Source organism: Vombatus ursinus, unplaced genomic scaffold (genome assembly GCF_900497805.2).
Source record: "Vombatus ursinus unplaced genomic scaffold, bare-nosed wombat genome assembly UNPS02014770.1, whole genome shotgun sequence".
Classification (NCBI taxonomy): Eukaryota; Metazoa; Chordata; class Mammalia; order Diprotodontia; family Vombatidae; genus Vombatus; species Vombatus ursinus.
In genome coordinates, this window is record NW_020954548.1 from 20,021,332 (window position 1) to 20,039,181 (window position 17,850).

A 17,850-nucleotide genomic window follows, 5' to 3' on the forward strand; every position below is an offset into this window, starting at 1 on the left:
GAAAGTTAGGGTCGGCTGAGGAACAAGGAGATCCAGGGACACTCTCCTTATGGATATTGGCTCACCAGGCTACTCTTGGGGAGTCTAGTGCTTGAGAGAGAGGAATGAGAGGCATCAAAATGGACATGGGCTGGGAAGAGCTAACCTGAGACTTGTAGAAACCATGCCATTTGACAACATATTTTATATTTCATCACCCTGGAACCAACCACAATACATGCATGTACACACACACATACATATGTGTATATATATATATATATATATATATATATATATATATATATATATATATACACACACACAATGTATCTATATGCACGTGTATGTATATGTGTGTTGGATATATGTGTGTGCACGTACACATGTATGTACACAATATCTCTGATCTTTGAGATATGTGTGTACATATACACATACACACATGTACGTACATATACATATGCACATATACACATATACACATTCACATACATAAAGATAGGTTCATAGATATAGATCTCTATCTATCTATCTATCTTTCTATCTACCAGTTTGCAAATTCTTTTGCCTAGAGATCCAGGCCCTTCAGCATCTGGCAACTACTCTCCTTTCAGCTTTATCTCTTACTGTTCTCTTCCACAAGATCTGAATTCTAAACAAACTGGGTCACTTTATGGCCTTCAAACACATTCTACTCTTGCCCTCTCACATGTACTTGATCACCCCATTTCCTATGATTACAAGGTTCCAACCTTTCCATTTCAACCCATGGGAACATGGCTATGGTATACAGTTATTTCAACCTCATAATAACTTTTCTCAATAGTATTACAAAAAGAAAGCCAAATATCTATAGTTTTCATAATTAAGACTAATGTAGAGGGAGAGTTAATGCATGCTTTTTTGTTTGCAGATGATTGTGCACTCAATACAGCCTTTGAGGCTGAGATGCAACAAAGTATGGATTGATTCTCTGCTGCTTGTGCTAATTTTGACCCAACAATTAACACTAAGAAAACAGTGGTCCTCTGCCAGTCAGTACCACACCGTCCATACCTGGAACCATCAGTTACAACAGATGGAGAAATTTTGAATGCTGTGGATAAATTCATTTACCTTGGCAGTATACTTTTCAGGGATGTATACGTAGATGATGAAGTTGACAGACACATTGCCAGAGCTAGCTCAGTGTTTGGAAGGCTTCAAAGGAAAGTGAGAAGAGGTACAAATGGAATGTTTACAAGCCTTTGTGCTGACTTTTATTTGTGTGTGTGTGTGTGTGTGTGTGTGTGTGTGTATGTGTGTGTGCGCCCGCCTGTAAAACCTGGCCAGTCTATCAGCACCTTGCCAGGAAACTGAATCACTTCTATTTGAATTATCTTAGGAAGATTCTGAAATGTAATCAGTGCCTCTTAAACTGTGAGTCACAACCTACCGTTTAATAAGCACTGAAGGAAGGGGTTGTGAGGGAAAAAGGTTAAGAAGTTCCTGCTGAAGATTACCTGGCAAGATAAGGTACCAGACACTGAGGTCCTTTCTCAAGCTGAACTGCCAAGCATTCAAACTCTACTGCAGAGAGCATTACTCAAATGAACTAATCACAATTTTTTGAATGCCAAACATAGGTTTGCCTAAAGGACTATTTTACAGAGAACTCACACAAGGCAAGCACTCACATGGAGATCAGAAAAAGTGATACAAGGACACTCTCAAGATCTCTCTGAAGAACTTTGGAATTGATTGCATAACATGGGAGATGCTGGCAATGCACCACCTAGCATGGTGTGCCCATATCAAAGAAGGTTCTGTGCTCTATGAGCAAAGCAGAATTGCTGTAGCTCAAAAGAAACTTGATATGCATAAAAGTAGAGACATCTCCACTCCAGATGTTTACATGGACTATTTATGTCCAACCTGTGGTAGAGCCTTCTGATCTCATATTGTTTTGATAAGCCATAATCGTACATACTATACCTTGACCCCAACATAGGGATGTCATTTTGGTCCTCTCCAAGATTGAAGACCAACAGCCAACCTAACTATTTTAACATTATTTTAAAAACAAGTAATATTTAGGGAACAATTTTGCAGTACACTAGTCCTTCTTATATTCATCTTAAACATCATTTTCAGGAGTTTGCTTGGCAAGTAATTCCCTCACAACAATGGTTACCACACTGCTGGCTACCTACAGAATAAGACTCACGATCTGTTTTCTATTCATTATCATCCCTTCTTTTATATTTAGTCATTCACCATATGCCACTATTTACTGCCCCAACAATTCCATACTCCAACCCTTTCACTCTATTTCTCAGTAAATGTCTGCCCTTATTGTTCCAGTAAGATGCTGCCTTACTCTACTATTTACTACAATTTCGTCTGTTGCTTTCAGCCTTTTAGGATCCTTTTCTTATTGTTCAAATCTCTAGTGCCTCTCTTGTGGATAGAATTATGTGAATTACAAAGAAGTTTCCAGACATTGCCTCAAACATTTTTACACATTTTTAATATTCTATACTGGCCTAATTTATAAAATGGCATTGAATATTTTAAGACAAATTGTGTTTTAAAGAAATCTTTAAAAAATAATTCTAAACTTTACAGACTAAATTTAAAATGGTACATAAGCATTCAAAACAAATATAGCTCCCATCATTTTTTTTAAAAGTTACATATATTCTTATTTGAGAAAATACCCAGTTTATTAACTGATAGTGTCATAAATAATCTCTTTAGCCAGTCATAACCCAAAAAGTATCTAAAAATCACCATAATTGTTATTCTGGATATAAAGTGTATTATTTTAATTGTATAAAATAGTTTTATATTTAACTTAGTAACTATTGGAATCAATCTTTAACAAAAAAAAGACAGGAATTCACTTTCAAGTGTCTATTAAATCATCTTTCTAACTCTAGTAAAGAATCAGAAAAGAGATAATTGTATGAAAGATGCTTGAAATTTTAAAATCATTATGTAAATGTTAAGTGATTTTAAAAATAAATATTGCTATATAAAATGTGAGCAATAGGTTTCACAAATAGAATGTTTAAAAAAAAGAAAAGAAAGAAAAATTAGACAATGTATTCCTTCCCTTGCTATCTGTAACCTATTCCCTGTTTAACATACATGATCTGTTACGCTGTTTCTTATATGGTTTATCACATCACCTAATCTAGATTATAAATTCCTTGAGATTAGGAACTATTGTTTTCTTCGTCTTACCTTGGGCCTACAAGATTATAAATGTATTTTAGATGTGAATTGGATATTCACACTTCACATATGGTATATTTGCACATATTTTATATTATTATATTCAGTGATGAGTAATAAAATCAAAGGATCTGGGACTTAGAGATAGAAGGGACCTTAGATAACATTGATCCAACCTCCCACCTCATTTGATAGATAAGGAAAAATGGGGCCCCAAGAGTTGAAGAATTTGTCTAGATCATGGAACCTGGGTCCTCTAACTCCAAAGCTTCTGTTCATTCCATGGCATCATGGTATATTGTTGTTTATCCATGTAGGTCTTCTCCCACATGCAACTGTTGAAGAGCCACATTCCTTATCTTCACAGTTCTTAGAGAAACATCCACAGTTTTGAGGAATGGGGCACATTGATGGCCCGAGTTCTTAGTGACCATTTCTCCTACCTGAGATAGGACTTTGGTTCTATTCCTCAAAGCAGATAGATGGCGATAAAAACTCCTAGATGGGGGAGTCTAGTTCTCATAGCAGCAATGCATCACATTCTTTCAAAGCAACTTCTGTGAGCTATGATGCAGTGCCAGCTATTTCACGGACCAGCTATAATCATGAGGAAAAGTCTAATAAAGTGTTTTAATAATCTGAAAATTCCTATGACAAACAATTTTCTATAGTAATTAGATAAGTCCGGATTCCTTTCATGTAGTAGAAAAGAATTATGAACAACACAAGCAAAATCATTCAAGAATACATCAGTATCTTTTTTTATAGATATTTAAAAGTAACCTTAAACATTTTGAGAAATGATACAATAAAATAACTTAAATGAGCCAAACATTTTAATGTTAAACTTTCCTAACAAATTTCATTTAAAAATATGTCGTAGTATTTTCTCTTGGAGAACTAATGTTCAATCCATAAATTAAAATCTAAATCATGGAAAATATATCTATTTTTGTTGTTGTTCAGTCATTTCAGTTATGTCTAACTCTCTGTGCCCCCATTTGGGTTTTCTTGGAGTGGTTTGCCATTTCCTTCTCCAGCTCTTTTACAGATAAGAAAACTGAGGCAAATAAGAATAAGGGACTTGCCCAGAATCACTCATCTAGTGTCTTAGGCTAGATTTAAACTCAGGTCTTCCTGACCACAAGCCAGCTCTATTCACTGTGCCACTTAGTTGCCCCTTATTATATCTATATATATATTATATTTACAAAGTATATTATATTTATCTTGTGTCATAGAAATGTCTCAATGCTTACATGGGTTTGCATTAGATCTACAGGTTTGATTCTCTTCTAAGCTAATTTTGCACTTCATGGTCTGAATTATATGATAAATTTAATATTAGAATGACTCAGATTAAATTGAACCCAAGTAACTGTACAATATTTTGAACTATTTATTTTTTAATGTATAGGATATAATTATTTGAGGTATCAAATTCATGGTAATTCTTCAGATCTCATTTATTGCTATCTTGGGTTCAACACTTGGATGCATCACTACCTGCCACCTTTTGACTCCTTGTGTGATAATCAAGCATATTTAAGAAAATATTCCCATGAAAGAATGTTGGCATGTAATTGAGACAGAGACTTAATATTACATTTTTAACTTCAAACCTTTATATAGATCAAAAATGCTTTTACAGAGTGATTACATATTCATAAATTTGCTAGTCATCATAATGCTGTTAAGTAATGCAAAATTAGTCTAGGCACCTAGGCTAAGCTATTAGATGTTTGGCATTTTAAATATTAATTAATTTATTTGCTAATTTTCTTAGGGAATCCTAATTTGAGCTCTTCCTATGAGCTCAGGCACTTAATTTTGATAGACTAATAGGTGGTCACAGGTGGACACATTTCATATGGTTCTTATTCACCTTTATTTCTAAGCGAACTAGTTTCCAACCTGGGCCCTATGGTCATCAGTGAAAAGAGGAATCCTTGTGAAAGTACCTGCCTTTCTTGCTACCACCAAGACTAACTGCTGACCAACTGTCACAGACTTACAAATAAACCCAAGAGCTCCTGGAATGGAAATGCCCTTCAGACCACTTATCCAGCTTCCAGCTTAGTGTCTGCAACCTTCCTCCTGTGGAGATGTGGCCTAGTATGTACTCCTGAAGGTGCTACAACCATAACCACGGAAGAATCAGAAATAAGATGTTCCTGCCACCCAAAGCTTTGACATTATCAAATTAGTCAACATAAACAACAAATATGCTTTAATCACTGGAAAGGATGTTAAAGAGTCTGCTTTGTCACTGGCCCTGCACCCTAAGGATCATGGGACCTTTCATCTGACATGGAGCTAAAACTTTCTATTTGTGTTGTCTTCTCCATGAGAATGTGAGCTTCTCTGAGAAAAGGGACTATCTTTTCTGTTTGCATTTCTATTATTCTGCATATGATAAGCAATTTAATGAATGTTTTTCATACATTCATTGGTACATTGTGTGTGTGTGTGTGTGTGTGTGTGTGTGTGTGTGTGTGTGTGTATTAAAAAGAGAAAGAAAAAGAAAAAAAAATAGTTTAACCTGCTGGTGTATATTTTCCCTGTGCTACTTTGGCTGGCAAAGAATCAAATGCACAGTGTTATAAGCAATAAGCAAAAATGCTTTTCTTAAGTTGAATTATCTTATTTAAAGGAGCAGTGGGGTAGTCTAATTAAGGAGACTTTTTTCAGTATGAGAAAAATAGGACAAAATGTTCTCACTTTATATATCTTTCAGGATGATTCAGTACCTTTCCAAAGTAGTAGTAGCTGTCCTGGATGGAAGATACTAAGTAAGGAAAAAACTTTGGATGAAAGGCCATTTAGGGAGATACATGAATACATACACATATTTTAATATGTATCTCTATATACACAGATACACATATAGATATATACAAATAGGAATGTACACACATCTGAACATATGCATACATTTATTTGCTGACAGTGTAAGAGAGAGGGAACATCAAATAGTCTTTTTCGATTTCAGGTATAGCATGTCCCCTATTTGAGCCCAGACCTATATGCAACACCTGAGAAGTTTGGTAGTGACCTGTGGAAGCCATATAGATTTAAACATGGATATATAGATATAGATAGATATATACACATGTATTATACTTATTACATATTATATATCAGTTCTCTCTCTCTCTCTCTCGTATGTATATATATATATATCTCGTATGTATCTCTCTCTCTCTCTCTCTCTCGTATGTGTGTGTATATATATATATATATATATATATATATATATATACAAGCTTTCTATTCTAGGCTATATTTAAGAAGACAGTGTAATACAAAGAATGCCCTAATTGAATGCTTGAAGGCTCCATCTAGCCAAATAGAGCCAGTGAAGCTAGAAGGTCACCACAGCCATTATTCTGGCTTTCTATAATTGCTAGAAACATGATCATAGTACTTTCCTATTGCATTATGGGTCCCTTTATTCTGGTAAAGAATCCCATAATTCAAATCCAGTCCTTCTGTGATTCACAGTAGAATTTAGGATAGAAATAAATTAACTTGGAAACCTTTAGGTCTTGGAATGAGGAAGGGGACATTGTTGAGAGAGGGCAAAGAGAAGTCAATTCATATTGTTGATATAGCAGTGATATAAAACGTGAACAGCTATGAGTTAGCTAGGAGAAATTTGTTGAAAGTGTTTTCTTTCCCTTTCTCCCCGAAATTAGGAAATTAATTTGTTTTCCAATCTGTAGTCTGGCTGAAGGGAGAGATTTTGTCATTGCTCATATCTATATTTAATTAAATTTTTAAAAACCTGATGATCACACAGGTTGGCATAATCAGAGATAACAAATGTAAAATTCTTAGCAAACTTAATGTATTATATAAATGCTAGCTTTTATTATTATTATCTTTCTATTAAAAAGAAATGCTTTTAATAAAGTTCTAATGCCACATTACCATGATCGCTTTGATCAATAACACTGTAGAAGGCGTTATGGATTTTATCCTGAATCCTATTTAGCTGTTTTGTTAGCAGTAGATACAATTAATGAAATCTCTTTTCTCATTATCAGTTTCTGTTGCCATACTCTTACACATATAGGATTATAGGATTATAAATTTGGAACTGGAAATAATTTTAGAGACCATCAAGTTCAACTCTTTCATTTTACAAATACAGAAGCCAAAGTACAGGGAGTTTAGACTTAAGGTCACCCAGCTAGTTAAATGTCTGAATCAGGATTTAACCCAGGTCCTTCTGACACTGAGTCCACTATCCTACACCACGCTTATCTTAATGAACATGTTAGTTCTAATAGCATCAAGTTGCATTGGCTTGATGTAATTTGGTCTTTGAAGCAATAATACTTTTTTTCTTCTTCTTCAATGAATGGGAACTGAGATTCATTTTATCAAAAGGTCTTTAGTAATTCTGTGAAATTGAAAAAAAAGCATAAAAATAAATGAGATCCAATATCAGTTTAATACTGTTATATTTTAAGCCTCCTACATGACAAATAAGACACACAACATGGAATAATGGAGAGAGAGTCAGCCTTGGAGCCATCAAGACCCTCATTCAGGTCCTACCACTGACATGGCTGTGTGATGCTGGGCAAGTCACTTAACCTCTTAGTGCTCCAGACAACTCTCTAAGATAATAAGTTTCAGTGAATGTGTGGAATTACATTGGCAGAGGAATTCTCCTCATTTAGGAGTTCTCTCTGTGATGGAAATTACAGATCCAGGCCCTATCCCTAGATGGCAAATGTTCTTCATTTAAATCATAAACTAAGCCATAGGCATCTGATAAACAATAGTTAAAACAAATCAATTATTCCTTTTTTTTCTTTTAAAAGTATTTATCATGTGCCACGTGTGACATTTTAAAAGTTTGAGACATAATTTCTAAGTAATAATTTCTCATATAATTTCATAATTTCTCATTTACTTACAACTCTAGTGAAAATCTTGCCCACACTAATCTTTGATCCAGTTTCAATGGATATAGAAATATGCAATTTGAATGACATTCACGTTCAATGCAAGTGTCAGTAATCATAATAGATGAAGGTTTTTTTTTTTAACAAACAGGTTCAAAGCATCTTGTCACTCATAAAAGCAGTTACTAACTATGTCTCATTTTATGGTGTTGAATAAAAAGGTGCTTCTTGAAAATAAAAGTCAAGAGATCAATGGCCTAATAGAAATTAAGCAATTCACAACATGCTGAAGTAACACTGCTCATTACAAAGATCCCAAGAATGCTTGTGGGGGACAAACACTGTTCAGTTGCACTGGTATCATGTATGGTTATTTCAAACATGGACATGAATTCTTAGCATAGATAGAACTTTGTCAAGGGAAACCAAGGCGAAGTTGCTCGCTATTTATAAAGGACCACTGCTTCTCCCCACTTGTCCATGACTCCTAGAAATAAACTGTGCCTCAAATACTGCTTATTTAAAATTAAAATTTTTACAGAGCTGTTTAGTACCTGACACAGAAAAACAATCACAATTTGAGCATCATTTAACATGAAATTATACAATTAAACTTTGCATAAACACAAATCCACATGTCATAACACAGAGAGCAAAGGGCAAAGCAAAAACAAGAAAACTAAAGTGGCTGTTGTATACAATTGGACACAACTGTGTCACGTACACTAAAAGTCTCTCACAAAATGGTCATTTTTCAGATCAACAGAAGACCACTCTCCATTCAATGTTGCCATCCCACAAGATGGGCTGCTGCAGCATCTGCTTCTGTTTTCTCCATGTCCTCCTTAAATATGGTTGGTAATTGTTTTGGTGATTACCACCTCCCCCACCCTCCCTCCACGATTTGCCATTAGTGTTTTGTACACCACTGTAGTGTAACCATAGTTCCCATAGTTATACCTAATATAATCATATCCGCCATAGCCACTATAGTTTTGACCATCACCACAGGCACTATTGTAATTTCCATATCCTTGATCATAATAGTCATTAAATCCTCAGTTGCATTTTTGGCCCTGACCTCCACAGTGGCCTGTAAGCCCACCTTTCCCACCTCGTCCACCAGCTGCAGCGCTCCTCGCTCCTTTCTGTTGTTGCTGTTGCTGTTGCTGCCTGCTTTCTTCTTTGGGCTTAGCAACTTTGATTTCACACTTCCCAGAACCAATCTGATGATATCTGTTTTCTAATAATTTCTTTACTGTTTCTTCATCTGCATATGCGATAAAACAAAATCCTCTTCCTTCTTTTGTTTTTTTTGTCCTTAGGAAGTTCAATGTTCTCAGTCTCTCCGAACGCTCCAAAATATTCTTTGATTTGTTCTTCAGATGTATCTAAGCTCAGTCCGCCGACCAACATTTTATAGGACTCCTTTCTCTTTAGAGCTTTAGCCCTTTTGGGGTCTATCAACTTGCCACCCAGCTTGTGCTCTTTAAGTTTCAAGATCTTGTCAACACTGGCAGCATCTTCGAAAAGCACAAATCTGAATCCCTTCGAGTTCCCCTTGGAATCTCTTTTAATTATGCAGTCTACAACTTCTCCAAAATGAGACAGGTATTCAGTGAGATCTTTCCTGCTCCTATCCCCGCTTAGCCAGCCAATAAATATTTTACCTTCATCCTGCTGGTTCTTGCTGGCTTTGATTATGGAGTCGTCCTTGTGGTACTTGCTCGCATTCACCATGGTGGTGAGGCTGGTGGCAGGGGGCAGAGGGTAGGAGGGGCAGAGCAGGAGTAACATCTTCCAGGTTGTATGGAGCTAGATTTAAAATGGTGAACCCAGTTCGTAAACTCTTGGAAGAGTGGGCGTGGCAATTAATGAGTGAATGAGAAGCAGGCTCACTCCACCGAGGGACTGAGAGAGTGACTTCAAGTCACTCTTGCCCTTTGAGACCCTTTTTACCCCCCGCCCCCCCCCCCACCATCCAATCAAAGGATTTGTCCCCACCCAAACCTGAGTAGAACACAATGGGCTTCCCCACCTTAGATTAAATTCCTTGTAAAGTTGGGTGGGGTCTAACCAAGATTGAAGAGTTAATTCAATCTTATTATCAGTAAAGTCCTTCAAAAGACTAAACTTTGAAATGAGGACTATAAAAAGGGGAAAACTCTGGATCTCCCCAGATCATTGGTTATTAATAATCATTTCTCTCACAGGTGAGGCAGCTAGATGGCTCAGTGAATAGAGAGCTGGGCCTGGAGTTAGGAAGACCTGAATTCAAATCCAGCCTCAGACACTTCCTAGCTGTGTAACCCTGGGCAAGTCCCTTAACCTCTGTTTGCCTTAATACAGTGGAGAAGGAAATGACAAACCACTCCAGTATCTTTGACAAGAAAACCCCTTGTTCCATGGGGTCACAAAGAGTTGGTGGACATGACTGAAAAACAATACACCAAGCACTGCAGTAAGTACTGAGGTTACAAAGAAAGAAAAAAAATGCAGTTCCTACCCTCAAAAAATTCACATCCTAATGAGAGAAATACCATACAAAAAGTTCTAAGTATAAGATGAATGTAATGTAAATGGAAGGTAGTATCAGAGGGAAGAAAGGTGAAGGTGAAAATCATTTGAGTTGAGAAAAAGGGAAAGACCAATTATCCCTTTAATCAATAGGTTTATGAACCCACTGTTTTGTTCACATTGTTCTGTACTGGACAGCATTTCCAGGAATCAGAATTGAAGCAGAGTGTATTTATAGGAGCAGGTAGAGCTATATCACAAAATTTTATGCTGGTGAAATGGCAAAAGGGAGAATGAAGACGACAAGAGCTGTCACGGTTCAGTGTCATCAGAACAGTTTCAGAGACCAAGCTCTGTCCTTTGTAAGCTGCTTCTACCACAGAAGTTATCATCATCATCATCATCATCATTGACATTTATATAGTGCTAACCATATGCCAGGTGTGTTACAATTATTATCTCATTGAATCCACATGACAACACTGGGAGGTAGATGGTATTATAATCCTCATTTTGCAGATGAGGAAAATGAAGTGATTTACCCAAGGTCACACAGCTAGTAAGTATCTGATAACATTTTAACTCAGGACTTCCTGATTCCAGGCCCTGTATTCTGTGGAGTATGGAGCCACCTGGTGGCCTTGAACATAGCCAGGACTTTTCTAAGGACTTCTTTCTTTAGGCAGGTTGGTTTAAGTGTCTGGGACTTCAAAGAGAGCTAACTAAGCTCATTACGAAAGCCTCTGCTTTGAGGTTAGAAATAAGCATCAGTCCATGAGCCATTAGTAACTATTTTTAACAGAACACTTTAGAAGTTCAGAGGCCACTAGATTGCACAATGGATAGAGTGATGGGCCTGGAATAATGAAGATCTGAGTTCAAATTCAGCCTCAGATACTTACTAATTGTGTCGCCCTAGGCATGTCTCTTAACCTCTCTTTCCCTCAGTTTCCTGAGGTGTAAAATTGCACCCACTTCACAGGGTTATTGTGAGCCTCAAATGAGATAATACTTTTAAGTGCTTAGCACAGTGCTTGACCCATAGTAGGCACTTTTTAAACACTTGTTCCCTCCCCTTCATTTTTCCCCTTTCCTAAAGCTAGAGTTAAAACTTTATAGAAAGATTCTTTTTATATGTGTCATAGTCTCTACTGGCCAGGCTTAAAGAAATATCTGGCAAACACTATTCAGGAGAAGTTGATACTTTAGTTGCCAATCTAGTTGATAATTTAATTTCACCTGCTTGTGAAATAACTTTGGGTCAAGATAAGATATGATAAAGTTCTAGTTTTATGATATTGGAAAGAAATCTGCTATTTTGACTACTAATTTCCAGCATAAACAAATTCATTTTCATTGACATCAATGACTTTTAAAGAAATTTTGTTTGAAGAAACAATCATTTCACTCCTGCAGTTTGTAGTCAAGCATATTAAGTGCATACGTTCTTATTTATATGTTACCATTTGTTTTGAATGGATAGCACATGTTTAAGTAAATAAAGCATTTTGATTTCTTTCTCCATTTGAAGCAAATCATAGATTCTACCACCTTCTTCCTAAATCCTTGAAAATTTTGATCGCTAAAAAAATGTAAAATAGATATTTAATCACAACAATCTGATGTTAATTATCTCTCCTTTGATTTTATTCATATTCTAAAAAGTAAAATTGGCTATCAGTGATAGCTGTTGATTGAAGATCAGTACATGAAAGTCTGTTAATAGGCATATTACAATCAAATGACATTAAGAAAAACCAATTGCATAAGATTGTCTATTTCAGTAAACTACGTAAGAAGTATGTGTATATGTATACATATTGTACAACTATACATGAAGAGAGGATATATTGTTGAGTTGCTAAAATGATATATGATCATGATAGAACATTTACATGATATATTTGACCAGATTTTTATAATTGTAATGCCGTACAACCTAAAGGATAAAAACATTTCCCCACTGGAAGTACATGATACTCTTAAACATTAAGTGTAATAGAAATATACTGACCTTGTATAACCTAATGACAATTCAAAATAGCTTTCAGTGATTTTACCCTAACCCTATGCATCAAATATTTAAATGTAGAAATGGTCAATGGTAATTTAAAATAAATAGTTAATTAATAGTAATTAATAATAATGACAATAATAGCTAGCACTTGTATAGTGTTTACACTGTGCTAATGCTTTAATCTTTCCCATTACTGTATTCTTATTCTGTGAGTTATATGATGCAGTTTTAAAATATTAGTGCTACATCTTGACACATAAAGTATCAATGAGAGTAAAAACTTGCATGTTAAGTAACAGTATTCACCTGTTCCTTAAATGTCACAGGTATGCTTTAGATTTAAGAATGCGAAGCCTGTTGCTATGCATTTGATTCATTTTCCCATAACTGCCCCTCTTGCTCAGCGATTCTGGTCCAATAGATCAGTGACTTCACTGATGTCAATGCTCCCTCCAACCATTCAGGTTACAGCCCATCTAAGCCTGTCTTTCTTGTGTGAATCATTGTACAAGATCTAACAAAAATCTTCTACAAAAATTCCACACAACATGCTGAGTACCATCCTTTGATCCTCTAAGTATTGTATGGTAACCATTTGAACAGGTGGTGTCTCTGTCAGATGTCTCTTAATCCGTCTATACAATTGACATCGTTTTTTTTTCCGGTTGAACATTTCTCTGAAACCATCTTTTACACTTTGTCCTGCACAATTTTTCATTTTCAATGTATTGTAATGTTCTCATGACTCTCCATGCACTTCTCCTGTGCCTTTAGTCAATACTTCATTAATTAATTAATTGCATTCTGATAGAATGTACTACAAAATAACCTGCAGATTACCTTGTTTACTATAAAAAGATGTTTTTTTAACTTCCTGAAAACTAAGTAACTAAAAAAGCATATTAATCTCCTCAAATGTTTAAAATGAGACCTAGTTTTTTTAATGTAAAAGTAATACTTTTAAATTCATTCTGTAAATTTAAATTCTTGAGCCCTATTTCAGTTCCTCCCTTCTCTTTTTCTATATGTAAGCTAATACCTATCATGTTTATCTGGAAAATATATTTACTTTGTCTCCTTTATTTACAAAGTAAAAATCTATTTACAAAGTAGAAGTTTACAGTAATTTGTTTTTGTTTTTTGTTTTTTTTTAATTTATGTGTTTAATCTGTTTTTGCTTATCTCACATTCAGTACCTTTCTTTCTTTCACTTTTCCCCCCCAACAGCAATTATAATAACATTAGAAGAGCTATGGGAGTACTATTCCTTATGCTGACTTATATCCTTAAAGATTTATTTTCTAAATTGTCTATCTCTCTGTTGCCTTTTTTTTTAAAGACCCCTCCATTATTCTATCCCAGTTCGTTTCTTTATTTTTTTTTTTTTACATCTTATCTTCTCTACATTCATTTATGTTCTTTAAATTTAATTATTTAATTGCCTGGCTCAAGGTGAGAATAAACTTTTAGGCATCATCGGTATATAGAGCTCTTCTGTAAGATCCATGTCAGTGAAGGTAATAAAAATTCAGTGAAGAAATATACTAGTAATCATTCACTTAAAGGTTCCAATTCTAATCCCAATATACTACAGCCACATATTTCTTCTGTAATATGTGGTCCCAAGAATACCAAAAGTCTGTGTACTAGCACTGAGCCCCCACTTGCAGGATTGGCTCCCTCTCAGACTTTATGCCAATCTTCTCCTTACTCACTAAATTGATTTTAACAGAGATCCTTAAAAATCATGTGTCATTGCAAATCTGGTTAGTTTAAGCAACTCAAAAGCAAAGGCTATTTATTTCAAACTGAAGACTTGTTTTATGTACCAAAATGTAAATTCAAGTTTTTTTTAAAAATATTTTGGCATAAATGAGATAAAAGAAAAGAATTAAAAGGAAAATTGTGGTTATGTGATTTGGACATGACTAAGGCTATTCTCTGATAATTTTGGTCTGATTTATATCCAAAAGAGAGGCCCAAAGGTCATTTAACAATGAATAAAAGGTGATTGACAGCATACTCAATAAAGATACAGCATTTAAGAGATAAGGGACACTCTATCAGTATCGCCATGTGTCTCCATGGTCAGCAGTGTGAAGTATAGTGACTTAAGTGGCCATAAGTCATCTGTGAAGTCTAAGAGGTCCCTACTCCACATGATCAGTTTTCTTTAATACTTGCAAGTCATCAGAAATCAGTAATATACTAGACCAATTCCAATAGGCTCTAGCAAGCCAATGGTTAAATTTTCAATGAGTTTATACCTCAGAAATCAGCAAATATCAGGGCTTGATTTATTGTCTTGTTAATGGTCTAGAGTTAAGAAATAAATGCAGGAAACATTAATAATAATAATGAAGATTGAACTTAAAATTGTTTCCTACATCAGATCTTTTTTGGTTTAGAATCAATTGTTAAACAATTATAAGCACACTCCTGCCAGAAATCCAGATAGACTTTCCCTGAGGCCATAAGGAATCCATGATTTAGCCTGTACCCTGAGCAAGTTTGAGAGGAGGTAGCTACTACTAGGGAAAGAATTAGCCTACCCTATATAAGTGGGGGCATAGAAGAGGAGAAAGAATATCAAAGGATATAGATCCTACTACAGAAGATCTCATTATGATAGTCAGTGAACTAATAACTTCATCTCATAAGTGATTTTCCATATATCCTTTCAGAGTATAGTGCTCTGTGCATGCTGGCTACACAATTCTCATGGCTAACTAATTGAAAGTGGAAAATATTCAACTAACATTGTCCATGATCCCAAAAACAATGAATTACTTTTCTGTCTTTTTTGAGGTGATCCTTGGGATTACATGTATTCTAAAATTTAAAGGTTATGATGGTAAAAAGGCCTTGGTGCAGTTGAATAATGTACATTTGGTGGCAAAGAATTGGAAATTGAGGGGATGCCCATCAATTGGGGAATGGCTGAACAAGTGGTGGTATATGAATATAATGGGATAATATTGTGCTTTAAGAAATAACGAACAAGCAGACTTCAGAAAAACCTGGAAAGACTTGTATGGATTGATGCTGAGTAAAGTGAGCAGAACCAGGAGAACGTTGTACACAGTAACAGCCAGGTTGTACGAGGACTAACATTAATAGACTAAGCCCTTCCCAGCAATGCAAGGATCTAAGACATCTCCAAAGGCCTCATGATGGAAAATGCTATCCATATCCAAAGAAAGAACTATGGAGTTTGAATGCAGATCGAAGTATACTATTTGATCTTTTTTTTCCTTCTGTTTTATTTTGTTTCCTCTTTCTTGTGGTTCCTCCTACTGGTTCTAATTCTTCCTTACAGCACTACTGATGTGAGAATATATTTAATAGGAATGTAAATGTAGAGCCTATATCAGATTGCACACCATCTTAGGGAAGGAGGGGGAGAAAAATTTGAAAATAAAAAGTGTATGGAAGTGATTGTTGAAAACTAAAAATAAATACATTAAAACTAATGTAATTTTGGAGAACTGGATTTGGAGAGAAGAAAATGAGTTCAAATTCTGCCTCAGACATTTAATAGCTATGTACCTCTGGGCAAGTCCTTTACCTTCAATCAGAGTCAGTTTACTCATCTACAAAATGGGGACAATAATAACACCTACTTCATAGAATTGTGAGTATCAAATAAGATAATATACAGAAGTTACTTTGCAATCATTAAAGTTATATAAATTTTAGTTTTTATAGCTCTTATAATGAAGTTCATGCTGTATGAGGATTGCTTGAAGGAACTGGAGATATTTAGTCTGGAGAATAGAAGACATGGGAATGACATGATAGCTATTTTCAAATATTTTAAGGGCTGCTATGTGGATGAGGGAATATACTTCTTTTTTTTAATTTGGAGTAAGAGGGCAGAATTATGAATCCTGAGGTAAAGTTTATGAGAAGCATATTTAAATTTAATGTAAGGAAAAGCTTTCTAACCATTAGATCTATCTTAAAATGGAAAGAACTGACTGTCCCAGGAGGTGATGTGTGATTCTTTCCAAGCAAAAAGTGGAAGATTCTTACTTCCTGGGTATACTGGAGAAGGAATTCATGTATTGGTATAGAGACAACCTAGATGACCATTAAGCTCCCTTCTGACAGTCAGGTTCAGTTAAATTTTACATAAGCAGATATTGCATGTGTAAAAAATAGAAATGTTACATATACTTACTGGGAATGTTTATAATCTGAAACTGAAAAAATGCAAGTATAAAAAATGTAAATATCAATTTTAATGGGATGTTAACATATTAATAACATATGAAGATACATTTAGAAGCCTTAAAGCCATAAAAAAAATGACTGAATGTTTTATGACACCTCCATTTAATTAAAATTGTATACAAACACTAGGGAGTTTAACATATTGCTTTAGGTATATTTAGTTACCAGTTACTATTCTAATTACAACTAAGAAATATTACTAGAGAAAAGGGCTCTTGGCAGTTCCTGGTTGGTCATTTACAGTGAACAACTCTTTTAACAATGCTGGAATAACAAGATACAATGGTCAAAGTAGAGATACAAGGATTAAATTGTATGACTGAGCATAATAAGACTGGAACTGAAACAATCCATTTGGTTATCACACAGTCATGGAAATTAGAGGGGGCACAAATGAACAAAGAGGTCATTTGAGGCTTCCTTTTACATATTTTAGACATGGTAAAATAGCCTACATGACTAGAGTGCAAGATTAGAATGTCTTCTAAACTAAGAATGATAGAAAGGAAAAATAATACCCTGCTGCATCATATTCTGAAATACTCAAGCTAAAGGGAGATCAACAACTGGAAAATTCCTGGTTGCAATTAAAAAGCAGATATTACCTCATAATAGCAGTTAATGATTTCTTCCAGAGATTTTCCAATTGAAAGGGATATAACAAAATTCTGTATTGGAATACTAAACAACTGGAAAAGCAAGGAATCGTCAATATCCATTTATCTGCTAGAAAAACAACACAGCACATAACTTTCTGAAAATAAGCAGAAAAAAGAAAGAGAGAAATATGTTAAGGTATATAAAGGAAAGGGGCTAGATAAGGGAAATTGTTTTCTGATCCTCACCAACAGTTAGTGAAGAATGAAGTTTGACGTTTTTGTTTTGTTTTGTTTTGTTTTTATTTGGTCTGTGGAGGCAGTTCCCCTTTAAGGAAAATTAGGTTACCTATTAAATCAGTGA

At 35.0% G+C, this 17,850-nt stretch overlaps 1 pseudogene; it reads right to left on the minus strand.

Annotated features, from left to right (window-relative positions):
• Positions 1-8,879: 8,879 nt before the first annotated feature.
• LOC114043837 lies at positions 8,880-13,372 on the minus strand (annotated as a pseudogene).
• Positions 13,373-17,850: the final 4,478 nt, after the last annotated feature.